The following is an 11,076-nucleotide window of genomic DNA, read 5'->3' on the forward strand; positions in this document are numbered from 1 at the left end:
CCACCCCTGGGGTCTTATCCCACCCCTGGGGTCCCATCCCTGGGGTCCCATTCCAACCTCAGGGTCCCATCCCACCCTTGGGGTCCCACCCCTGGGGTCGCATCCCACCCCTGGGGTCCCATCCCAGTCTCATCCCACCCCTGGAGTCCCATCCCAGTCCTATCCCATCCCACCCCTGAGGTCCCACCCCTAAGGTCCCATCCCATCCCAAACCCTGGTGTCCCATCCAGTACCATCCCATCCCATCCCATCCCTGGGGACCCATCCCATCCCAACCCTGGGTTCCCAACCCTGGGGTCCCATCCCAACCCTGGGGTCCCATCCCACCCCTGGAGTCCCATCCCATTCCACCCCTGGGGTCCCATCCCATTCCACCCCTGGGGTCCCAACCCGTCCCATCCAGTCCCATCCCAACCCTGGGGTCCCATCCCAGCCCTGAATTCCCATCCCTGGGGTCCCATCCCAACCTCAGGGTCCCATCCCACCTCTGGAGTCCCACCCCTGGGGTCGCATCCCACCCCTGGGGTCCCATCCCAGTCCTATCCCATCCCACCCCTGAGGTCCCAACTCTGGTGTCCCATCCAGTACCATCCCATCCCATCCCACCCCTGGAGTCCCATCCCATCCAACCCCTGGGGACTTATCCCAACCCTGTGGTCCCATCCCATCCCACCCCTGGGGACTCATTCCACCCCTGGAGTCCCATCTCATCCCATCCCATCCCACCCCTGGGGTCCCATCCCATCCCAACCCTGGGGTCCTATCCAGTTCCATCCAATCCCACCCCTGGGGTCCCGTCCCACCCCTGGGGTCCCGTCCCAGCCCTTGGTGCCGCAGGGTACCGGTGGGGTTGCCAGGGTTGATGATGCACAGCACCCGTGGGCAGCAGTGCCGGCGGCCCTCGGCCAGCGCCCGCCGCAGCTCACTCAGCGCCAGTGCCCAGCAGCGTTCGTCGTCCAGGTAGTAGCCGAGCTGCACGGCCCCCAGCTCGGCGATGGTGGCCGAGTACAGCGGGTACTGCAGGATGGGCATCAGCACCCGCGTGCGAGAGGGCGCCCAGCCCGTCACCAGCAGCTTCAGGATTGTTTGAGGGCACAGGCATGGCATGATGGGGGGCGACGGGGGGCTGCGGACACGATGGGGGGGGACACGTGGACGGTGAGGGGAGAAGGGGATGGTGAGGGGCACAGTGTGAGCACAGGGATGGTGATGGTACACGGGGGGGGATGAGGGGACATGTGGGTGGTGAGGGGAGAAGGGGAAGGTGAGAGGACATGGGGGTGGTGAGGGGTGAAGGGGTTAGTGAGGGGAGAAGGGGCTGGTGAGGGGACACGGGGCGGGTGAGGGGACATTGGGCAGGTGAGGGGACACGGGGATGGTGACGGGTACAGTGTGGGCACAGGGATGGTGAGGGGAGATGGGGATGGCGAGGGGACATGGGGCTGATGAGGGGGCACAGCGGGTGGTGAGGGGACACGGAGTGGGCACAGGGATGGTGTGGGACATGGTGTGGGCACAGGGACGGTGAGGGCACACAGTGTGGGCACAGGAATTGTGGGGGGACACGGTGTGGGCAAAGGGATTGTGAGGGTACACTGTGTGGGCACAAGGATGGTGTGGGACATGGTGTGGGCACAGGGACAATGATGGGACACGGTGTGGGCACAGGGATGGTGAGGGAACATAGTGTGGGCATAATGATGGTGTGGGACTCGCTGTGGGCACAGTGATGGTGAGGGCACGGTGTGGGCACAGGGACAATGAGGGGAAACGGTGTGGGCACAGGGATTGTGTGGGGCACGGTGTGGGCACAGGGATGGTGAGGGGCACAGTGTGGGCACAGGGATGGTGAGGGTACACGAGGGGGCTGAGGGGACATGGGTGAGGTGAGGGGACAAGAGGGGGGTGAGGGGACACGGGTAGTGAGGGGACACGGGGGTGGTGAGGGGAGAAGGGGGTGGTGAGGGGACACGGGGATGGTGAGGGGACACGGGGGGGTGAGGGGACACGGGGGGGGTTAGGGGACTTGGGGTTGTTAGGGGAAAAGGGGTTGGTGAGGGGACACGGGGGGGTTGAGGGGAGACGGGGATGGTGAGGGGAGAAGGGGATGGTGAGGGGAGAAGGGGATGGTGAGGGGAGAAGGGGATGATGAGGGGACACGGGGGTGGTGAGGGGAGACGGGGATGGTGAGGGGAGAAGGGGATGATGAGGGGACACGGGGGTGGTGAGGGGAGACGGGGATGGTGAGGGGAGAAGGGTATGGTGAGGGGACAAGGGGATGGTGAGGGGCACGGTGTGGGCACAGGGATGGTGAGGGGAGAAGGGGATGGTGAGGGGACACAGGGGTGGTGAGGGGACAAGGGCGTGGTGAGGGGACAAGGGGACGGTGAGGGGACACAGAACGGTGAGGGGACACGGGGACGGTGAGGGGAGAAGGGGCTGGTGAGGGGAGAAGAGGTTGCTGAGGGGACATGGGGCTGGTGAGTGGACCCGGGGGGATGAGCGGACACGGGGGGGGTGAGCGGACATGGAGGAGGTGAGGGGACACGGGGGGGGTGAGGGGAGAAGGGGCTGGTTAGGGGACAAGGGGGTGGTGAGGGGAGAAGGGGATGGTGAGGGGACACGGGGGTGGTGAGGGGAGAAGGGGATGGTGAGGGGACACGAGGGTAGTGAGGGGACATGGGGGTGGTCAAGGGAGAAGGGCATGTTGAGGGGACATGGGAATGGTTAGGGGAGACGGGGATGGTGATGGGAGAAGGGGAGGGTGAGGGGACACGGGGGTCGTGAGGGGAGAAGGGGGTGGTGAGGGGACATGGGGGTGGTGAGGGGAGAAGGGCTTGTTGAGCGGACACGGGGAAGGTTAGGGGACATGGGGATGGTGAGGGGACAAGGGGATGGTGAGGGGAGAAGGGGATGGTGAGGGGACACAGGGGTGGAGAGGGTACACGGGGATGGTGAGGGGCACAGTGTGGGCACAGGGATCGTTAGGGGACACCGGGATGTTGAGGGGATAAGGGGGATGGTGAGTGGAGAAGGGGAGGGTGAGGGGACAAGGGGGTGGTGAGGGGACATTGGGCAGGTGAGGGGATACGGGGGTGGTGAGGGGAAAAGGGGATGGTCAGGGGACACGGGGGTGATGAGGGGACACCTGGGAGAGGAGGGGACACGGGGATGGTGAGGGGACATGGGGATGGTGAGGGGAGAATGGTGTGAGGAGAAAAGGGCTTGGTGAGGGGACATGGGGCTGGTGAGGGGAAACGGAGGTGGTGAGGGGACAAGGGGATGGTGAGAGGACATGGGGGTGGTGAGGGGATAAGGGCATGTTGAGGGGACACGAGGATGGTGAGGGGACACGGGGGTGGTGAGGGGAGAAGGGGATGGTGAGGGGAGTGGGCACAGGGATGGTGTGGGACACGGTGTGGGCACAGGAATTGGGAGGGGACATGGTGTGGGGGCACAGGGATGGTGAGGGGAAACTGTGGGTATAGGGATGGTGAGGGGACATGGTTTGGGCACAGGGATGATGTGGGACATGGTGTGGGCACAAGGATGGTGTGGGACACAGTGTGGGCACAGGGACAATGAGGGGACATGGTGTGGGCACAGGGACGGTGGGGGGACACGGTGTGGGCACAGGGATTGTGAGGGGGACACGGTGTGGGCACAGGGATGGTGAGGGCACGGTGTAAGCACAGGGACAATGAGGAGACATGGTGTGGGCACAGGGATGGTGAGGGCACAGTGTGGGCACAGGGACAATGAGGGGACACGCTGTGGGCACACGGATGGTGTGGGACACGGTGTGGGCACAGGGATCATGAGGGGACACAGTGTGAGCACAGGAATGATGGGGGGACACGATGTGGGCACAGGGATTGTGTGGGACACGATGTGGGCACAGGGACAATGAGGGGACACGGTGTGGGCAGAAGGATGGTGAGGGGATATGGTGTGGGGGCACAGGGATGGTGGGGGGACACAGTGTGGGCACAGGGATGGTGAGGGGACATGGTGTGCTTACAGGAACAATGAGGGGACACGCTGTGGGCACAAGGATAGTGTGGGACACGATGTGGGCACATGAATGGTGACGGGACACAGTGTGGGCATAGGGATCGTGAGGGGACATGGTGTGGGCATAGGGATGGTGTGGGACACGGAGTGGGCACAGGGATGGTGTGGGACATGGTGTGGGGGCACAGGGATGGTGGGGGGCTACAGTGGGGGCACAGGGATGGTGTGGGACATGGTGTGGGCACAGTGACAATGAGGGGACATGGTCTGGGAATAGGGATGGTGTGGGACACGGAGTGGGCACAGGGATGGTGTGGGACATGGTGTGGGCACAGGGATGATGAGGGGACATGGTGTGGGCCTAGGGACAATGAGGGGACACGCTGTAGGCGTAAGGATGTTGTGGGACACCGTGTGGGCACAGGGATGGTGAGGGGATACAGTGTGGGCACAGGGATGGTGTGGGACACAGTGTGGGCACAGGGACAATCAGGGGACATGATGTGGGCACAGGGGTGGTGGGGGGACACGGTGTGGTCATAGGGATAGTGGGGGGACACAGTGTGGGCACAGGGATGTTGAGGGGACATGGTGTGTGGGCACAGGGATGGTGAGGGGACACAGTGTGGGCACAGGGATGGTGAGGGGACACAGTGTGGGCAGAGGGATGGTGTGGGACATGGTGTGGGCACAGGGACAATGAGGGGACATGGTGTGGGCACAGGGATGGTGAGGGGACATGGTGTGGGCACAGGGATAGTAGGGGGACACGGTGTGGGCACAGGGATGGTGAGGGCACGGTGTGGGCCCAGGGACAATGAGGGGACATGGTGTGGTCACAGGGATGGTGAGGGCACGGTGTGGGCCCAGGGACAATGAGGGGACATGGTGTGGTCACAGGGATGGTGAGGGGACACGGTGTGGGCACAGGGACAATGAGGGGACATGGTGTGGTCACAGGGATGGTGTGGGACACGGTATGGGCAAAGGGATGGTGAGGGCACATGGTGTGGGCACAGGGATAGTAGGGGGACATGGTGTGGGCACAGGGATGGTGTGGGGACATGGTGTGGGCACAGGGATGGTGAGGGACACAGCGTGGGCACAGGGATGGTGTGGGACAAGGTGTGGGCACAGGGACGGTGTGGGGACATGGTGTGGGCACAGGGATGGTGAGGGACACAGCGTGGGCACAGGGATGGTGTGGGACAAGGTGTGGGCACAGGGACGGTGTGGGGACATGGTGTGGGCACAGGGATGGTGAGGGACACAGTGTGGGCACAGGGATGGTGGGGGTACACGGTGTGGGCACAGGGACAATGAGGGGCCAGAGCTGCGGGTGGCACCGGGACAGGAGGTGGTGGTGACTATCGTACCTTTTCCCTCTTTGTCTCCCTCTCATTCTTTTCTTTGCTTCTCCCACTTTCTATTGTTGATTGTTGTGGGGAAAATAAAGTAATTCAGCACTCGACTCCCCAACCAACTTTTCAGGAGCTTACAGTAAACAATTTGCTTTGTGACCAGAGACATTTTTGAGAAGGGATTCTCGCAGGGCCTAATTCTGTTCTGTCATTCTATCCTCTTTGGGACATAGCTCCACCGCAACACAGGTGGTACAGACTAAAAGCACGGAAACTAAAGCATGTTATGCAGGGGGAGTTGAAAAGAATTACTTAAACTATAGACAAGGGTGCGAAGTGTTGGAATAGACAAATCTCTCAGTTTATTTTATATATAAAGGGCACGGGGCCTCAGAGCAGACTCACCGCTGGCATTTCTGCCGGACGTAAAGGCACAACCATTCGCCATCTCCTTTGTGCCTCGGGCCACGTTTCCAGCTGCCGGGCTCGGGGTGAGCGCCTGCGGTTGGGTCTGGGCGAGAGGGTGAAGTGCTGCGGGGCTGAAGCCCTGGCCTTCTGTTCCCAAAGAACGGAACCCGGGCTGCTTAGATTTCTGTTCTGCGTATCCATTGTAGTTCACCGATTCTAATTTTCAATGTTTTTATTATTTCCTTAGTCATCTTTGCCTTTAAATTTGTCTGTTGCCTTGTATCCATTTGCTGTCTTTGCTCTATTTGTTTTCCTTTTCCCTTGCCTTTCCTTGTTTTTTTTCTTTCTAGATCCATTTTAGTTTCTGATCCCATTTCGTAACCTTTTCCCTTTATTTGCCTAATATCCACTGATTTTATTTGTTCCTTCTGTGCCTGCTTTTGTTCCATTTGCCACTCCTAATTTTTTTCATTATTTATATTGAAGCTGCTAAATGAGCGTTACCAAGTGAACAAATGTTTAAACCTACTGACTTTCATGGCAACCATATGCTCAGTCTGTAGAAGAATCAAGGTGAAAAACAAATGCATCTACTGACCCTCAGATACTTCTCCAAACTAACTCTTTCTTCCCTAATCTAAGAAGTCGTAAATAGTGATGGACCACGAGGCATTTTTGCAGAGACAGCCACCAGCAAGGGGAAGAGAAAGATAACCGGGCGATGATAACAAAAGGAGTGCCTGTGCCGAAGTGAGCAGAATCCAGGAGTTCATCCAGCAGATAACTGAGGAAGACCATCAGAAAGACCCCCTAGAGGAAGCAAGTGACCACCGCAGCGACTGCAAAAATGTGAAATAGATGCAATTCCTGTGAAGTGATGAACTGTAAAGATGTTTAAATAGGCACGTTTATAGCAAATAACCCCTTGAAAAGTGTCGAATGTTCACGTTTTGACATATAAAAGAAGCATACTTCAGTCTTTCCACACGCACGTTTGGCGGAAGGATCCTCCGAGCATCCGGCGCCACATTAAAGAATACCTGCTTCATAACAGCTCTGTTGTTACCGAGTCTTTATTTGGTATTGGCATTTGGGAATATACTTGGTTCCATACAACAGGAATTTGAATCCCTTTTACAATAAGCTGGCTGCTAAGTTCAGAACATTCTGGCAGCTCTAGTATCAGCCGGTGAGTTCTGCAGTATACAGAACTGTCTTTGGTATGTTAACATTAGTTGTAATTTGGCTTTTGACTACTCGTGTTCCATTCACTGGATTATAGTTGTCCTGCAGTATCGATTGTCAAGATTGATGTGGATATCAGTCAGAGTCTAAGCCCAGCCGCCCCCGGCCCCTCTGACACCCCATGACAAGCTGGAACACAGGGGGACTTATTTTCTACCAAAATTGCCTTGCCTTCTAACAATTATTGTGGGTAATGTAACTGAAGATGCACCGCCCCACCACCTCCAGGGCTTTGACAGAGTGCCCGCAGTTAGTGCAGCTCCGCAGCCGCGCGCTGCAGTGTCGACCCTGACAATTTACCCGGTGCCTTCGCTCCGTGGCGAAAAGCCGGTACCGCAGCCCCTGTCGATGGCCGATAGCCGGTAGCGCCATCCCGTGGCGAAGAGCCGGTACCGCAGCCCCTGTCGATGGCTGATAGCCGGTAGCGCCATCCCGTGGCGAAGAGCCGGAACGGCCGCGCCCGGTAATAGCTGGTGCTCGGTACCGCCGCCATGTGGACAAACTGCGGTCCTGCGACCCGAGACACGCGCATGCGCAGTGACGCCCGTGACAGCGCTGCAGCTGCGCATGCGCAGCGGCGTCTGTAACACCAGCAGCAGGGATCTTTTCAGCTATATTTCGTAAATTATTAGGGTTACAGCTCTATTAGCAATGGCATTTGGTTTAATTGTATACGCACTAGCAGACAGAGCGTAAATTTAGGGTTAAAAGGAGCGAATTTGAGTACAATTTAGAGAGATAGCTCAGTCCTCCGAACCACCATTGTATGGTCCGGAAGTCCTCCGGAGCGTGTAAGCGACTGTCAGTCCTCCGGAAGTCACACTCTACGGGCCGAGAGACCCTCCTAGCGCCCGGAAGCGACCCTCCGTCCTCCGGAAGTGACGGTTTACGTTGCGGAAGTCCTCCAGACCCCGGAAGCGACTATCAGTTTTCCAGCAGGTGCACTCCATGCGCCGGAAGTCCTCCAAGGACCACTAGTGCTCGTCAGCCCCCCAGAACACGCGCTACAAGGACAGTTCCTACCAAAGTAGGAAAAAAGGAGCAAAAAATCTAAAAAAAAAAAGAAAAAAAAAAAAGAAAAAGGAAACAAATCCCAACCCGAGCTCCCCCTCAGCCCCTGCCACTGCCCGAACAGGTCCATGCTGCAGGGCAGAGTCTATTGCTGCTTTGGCTGGGCAGTTTAGAATTCTGTTAGAATGTCATTGTTCATTTTGCTGCTGTTCTTCTGTTTTATGTTTTCCCATGAACTTCTCTGTCTTGTTGATTTGCAATTTTTATGCTAACCCTTTTTTTTACTATCTGTTTTTAAATGTTTGTAACAGCTCGGTGCTATCTCCAGTGGAGATTTTTTATGTCTCCATTTCATTTGTTTCTTGCCCCTATTGTAGTTTCTGTGGTGCAAATTGGTGTCTCACAGTCTCCATTCAATTTTCAACATCCTCACTGAGGTTTGGGGGAACTGATGGGGCTTTGTGGCCCAAATCAGGCTTGCAGCACAGTATTCTCAGAAAAAGCCACAAGGCACCATGAAAGGCAGAGAGATCCTACCAGGCTCTACAGAGCCCAGAAAGAACATCATGGCAATCTGGTGTGCAGTAAGGCTTCCTTCCTCTTTTGTGGCCTCTACCACTTCAGTTTTCTATGTTAATTTTTAATTGTAATAAACCAAAACAACCTACTTCCCTACAGTTTAGTATAACAGCTGTTTCTTTTCTACCTTGACAGCTACTCCTAGACAGCTAAGTTTCAGTCCTTACCCGGTCACAGCGCTGACAGTGGAGGCATATTGGTGCTATAAAAATACTATCATAATTTTCAGGCAGAACAGCTTCTTCTATCCAGCACTCTACACACTAGAAACCTAGGCCTTCTTCACCTGGAAGCTTTTATGACTCCCTGCAGTCTCCCCTCCCCTTTCCCAGGTGTCAGCACTGAGAGCAGTGGGAGGGACCTGGTGTATAAGAGCCACAGGCCCTGGCAAGAGAGCTCATTGGGCTCTTGGGCTGCTATAGAGTAAATGATCTGCTAGTTTTTCAGTTAGAATGCAAACTGAGGTTAAGCTATTCAGAGCAGATGCATTTTGCTCTTAAAATGAGCAAAGATGACTGACTGAGAGCCAACCTTCAGGACTGCTCGAAGTCAAGCGTTTATTAGAATGTACAGTTCAATGGATGTTTTTCAGGTCAGTAATTTTGCATTTCCCATTTGGAGGTATTGAGAGAATTTAACAAAATGCTTTCTCTTTTTTTTTTCAGGCGTGTCCCATTTTCTCAAAGATTGACGTGACTGAATGCAATACTTTTCAACCCTTTTGTTTTAAGATGTAGAAGTTGCTGGTATCAATCTCTTTAGTGGGATGGAAGGTAAAATAATCTCAACAGCATTACGGTATGTATCTTCTATGCACGTGTCTGCGTTTTTGTGACCTACTGTAGGAGTTCCCGCTCTGTCAGGGAGCCGGACTACGTGATTTTTTGAGGTCTCTTCCGACCCTTATGATTCTGTGAAAGCAGCCAGCAGGGAACGTAGAGCACCTGTCAGTATACAGGAGAACAGCTCTTGTCTTTTTCACATTGCCCAGAACCCTCTGTCACACTCAGAACTTCTTCAGCAGCTTGCAGAAGACTCCTCAGAGATGAATCGACGTCAGAAATTCATTTACTTAGTGCCTTCTGAGCAAGACTCAGAGTCCAGGGGAAGATGAGAAGCACCCACAGACTCCAGTCAGAATAACAGAGTTCCGGGCTGTGACTTCCAAGGACAGGGGTGTCAGGCAGGAGTGGGTTTTTTTTCCTGAGAGATCAGAGGAGGAAAAACGCTTTTCAAGTGTGGGGGCCCAAGTGCAGCAAGGGAAGGGAGGTCACAGGGTCTGGGTGTGGAAGGAGGTGAATGGACAGCCACAGCCATTCCCAGAGGATGTGCGGTAGGAGGGGCCGGCTCCAGAGATGCGGCCCGTGGGTTCTGTCTGCGGTTTGTGTCTTTTTTTAGATGTCTAAGAGGGAGCCGGTGACTGCAGGAACACGTCAGCTGACGTGGTCAGAATCGACCCTTTGGCCCTGTGAAAGCAAAGTATAGGGAGGGGGAGGTGGGGTTGGGGATTGCAGGTTTGGGGTTTAAAGGGAGCAGAGGGGAGCAGCCATTTGGGAGCCATCTCCTCTGGGCAAGGAAGGGGAGAGGGTCAACTTTTAGCAGGTAGCCAGTGTACACCGGGCTGGGTGGCTCCAGCCTCTGTGTGTCATATACCAGAGTCTGTCTTCTGTGTCTTGGGACTTTCTCGAGTCCCCTAATCCTTTTTGTGCTCAAGGCTCAGATATCATCGCTACTGTCTCAAAGGATGATTCTCAGCATTCTGGTGCCGATCTGGAGCTGCTTTTCTTGCATTAGAAGCTTAAACTTCAGGTTGATTTTTGTCTCTTGAAGTTTTCTTTTGGTCCCGTTCCACAGCATCAGCCACTGCGCTTCCGAATCATCCTTTTTCAGTCTAGTTCCCTTCATCTTCTCGTTCTTCAGTCTCGAAGCCACACTTCTCGTGCATTTATCATCTGTCTGGACAGGAACTTGTCATCCCTGGCCGTTGCTTTTGCCTCTGCGTGCGGCTGCCCTAGAACCTCCTCACTTTACCATCGCAGTCCCACCGGCCTTTTTGCTCAATGGCATTTCCATTTCGGTGTTCTGTTACCGGGACTCGTCTCCTATTTCTGTGTCAGCATCCACGTTCCCTGCAGTGTTGGTCTCAGCACCTGGGCGTCGGGCTCGGAGCCGCTCTGCCCAGGGGACGTGGGGCCCAGCATTAGGGATTTGCTGTAATGCCAGCCTGGAGTTGAGTTCTGAACAGCTTTGTAGAGTGTCGAGCTTTGGAACTGTTGGTCTGTGGTTGGGCTCTTGGGTGATTTGTTTTCTATCTGTTTTCGCAGATGCAGAGAAAAAAGCTGTACTCCAGAGAGTGACCTGAGGATCGAGCGGATCACCGAGAGAAAGTGGGCGATGGCGTGGGGAGAGCAAGAAAATGGGGATGGGCAGATGTACCGCTACATAATGCTGTGTTTGT

Source organism: Colius striatus, unplaced genomic scaffold, assembly GCF_028858725.1.
Source record: "Colius striatus isolate bColStr4 unplaced genomic scaffold, bColStr4.1.hap1 scaffold_101, whole genome shotgun sequence".
Taxonomy (NCBI): Eukaryota; Metazoa; Chordata; class Aves; order Coliiformes; family Coliidae; genus Colius; species Colius striatus.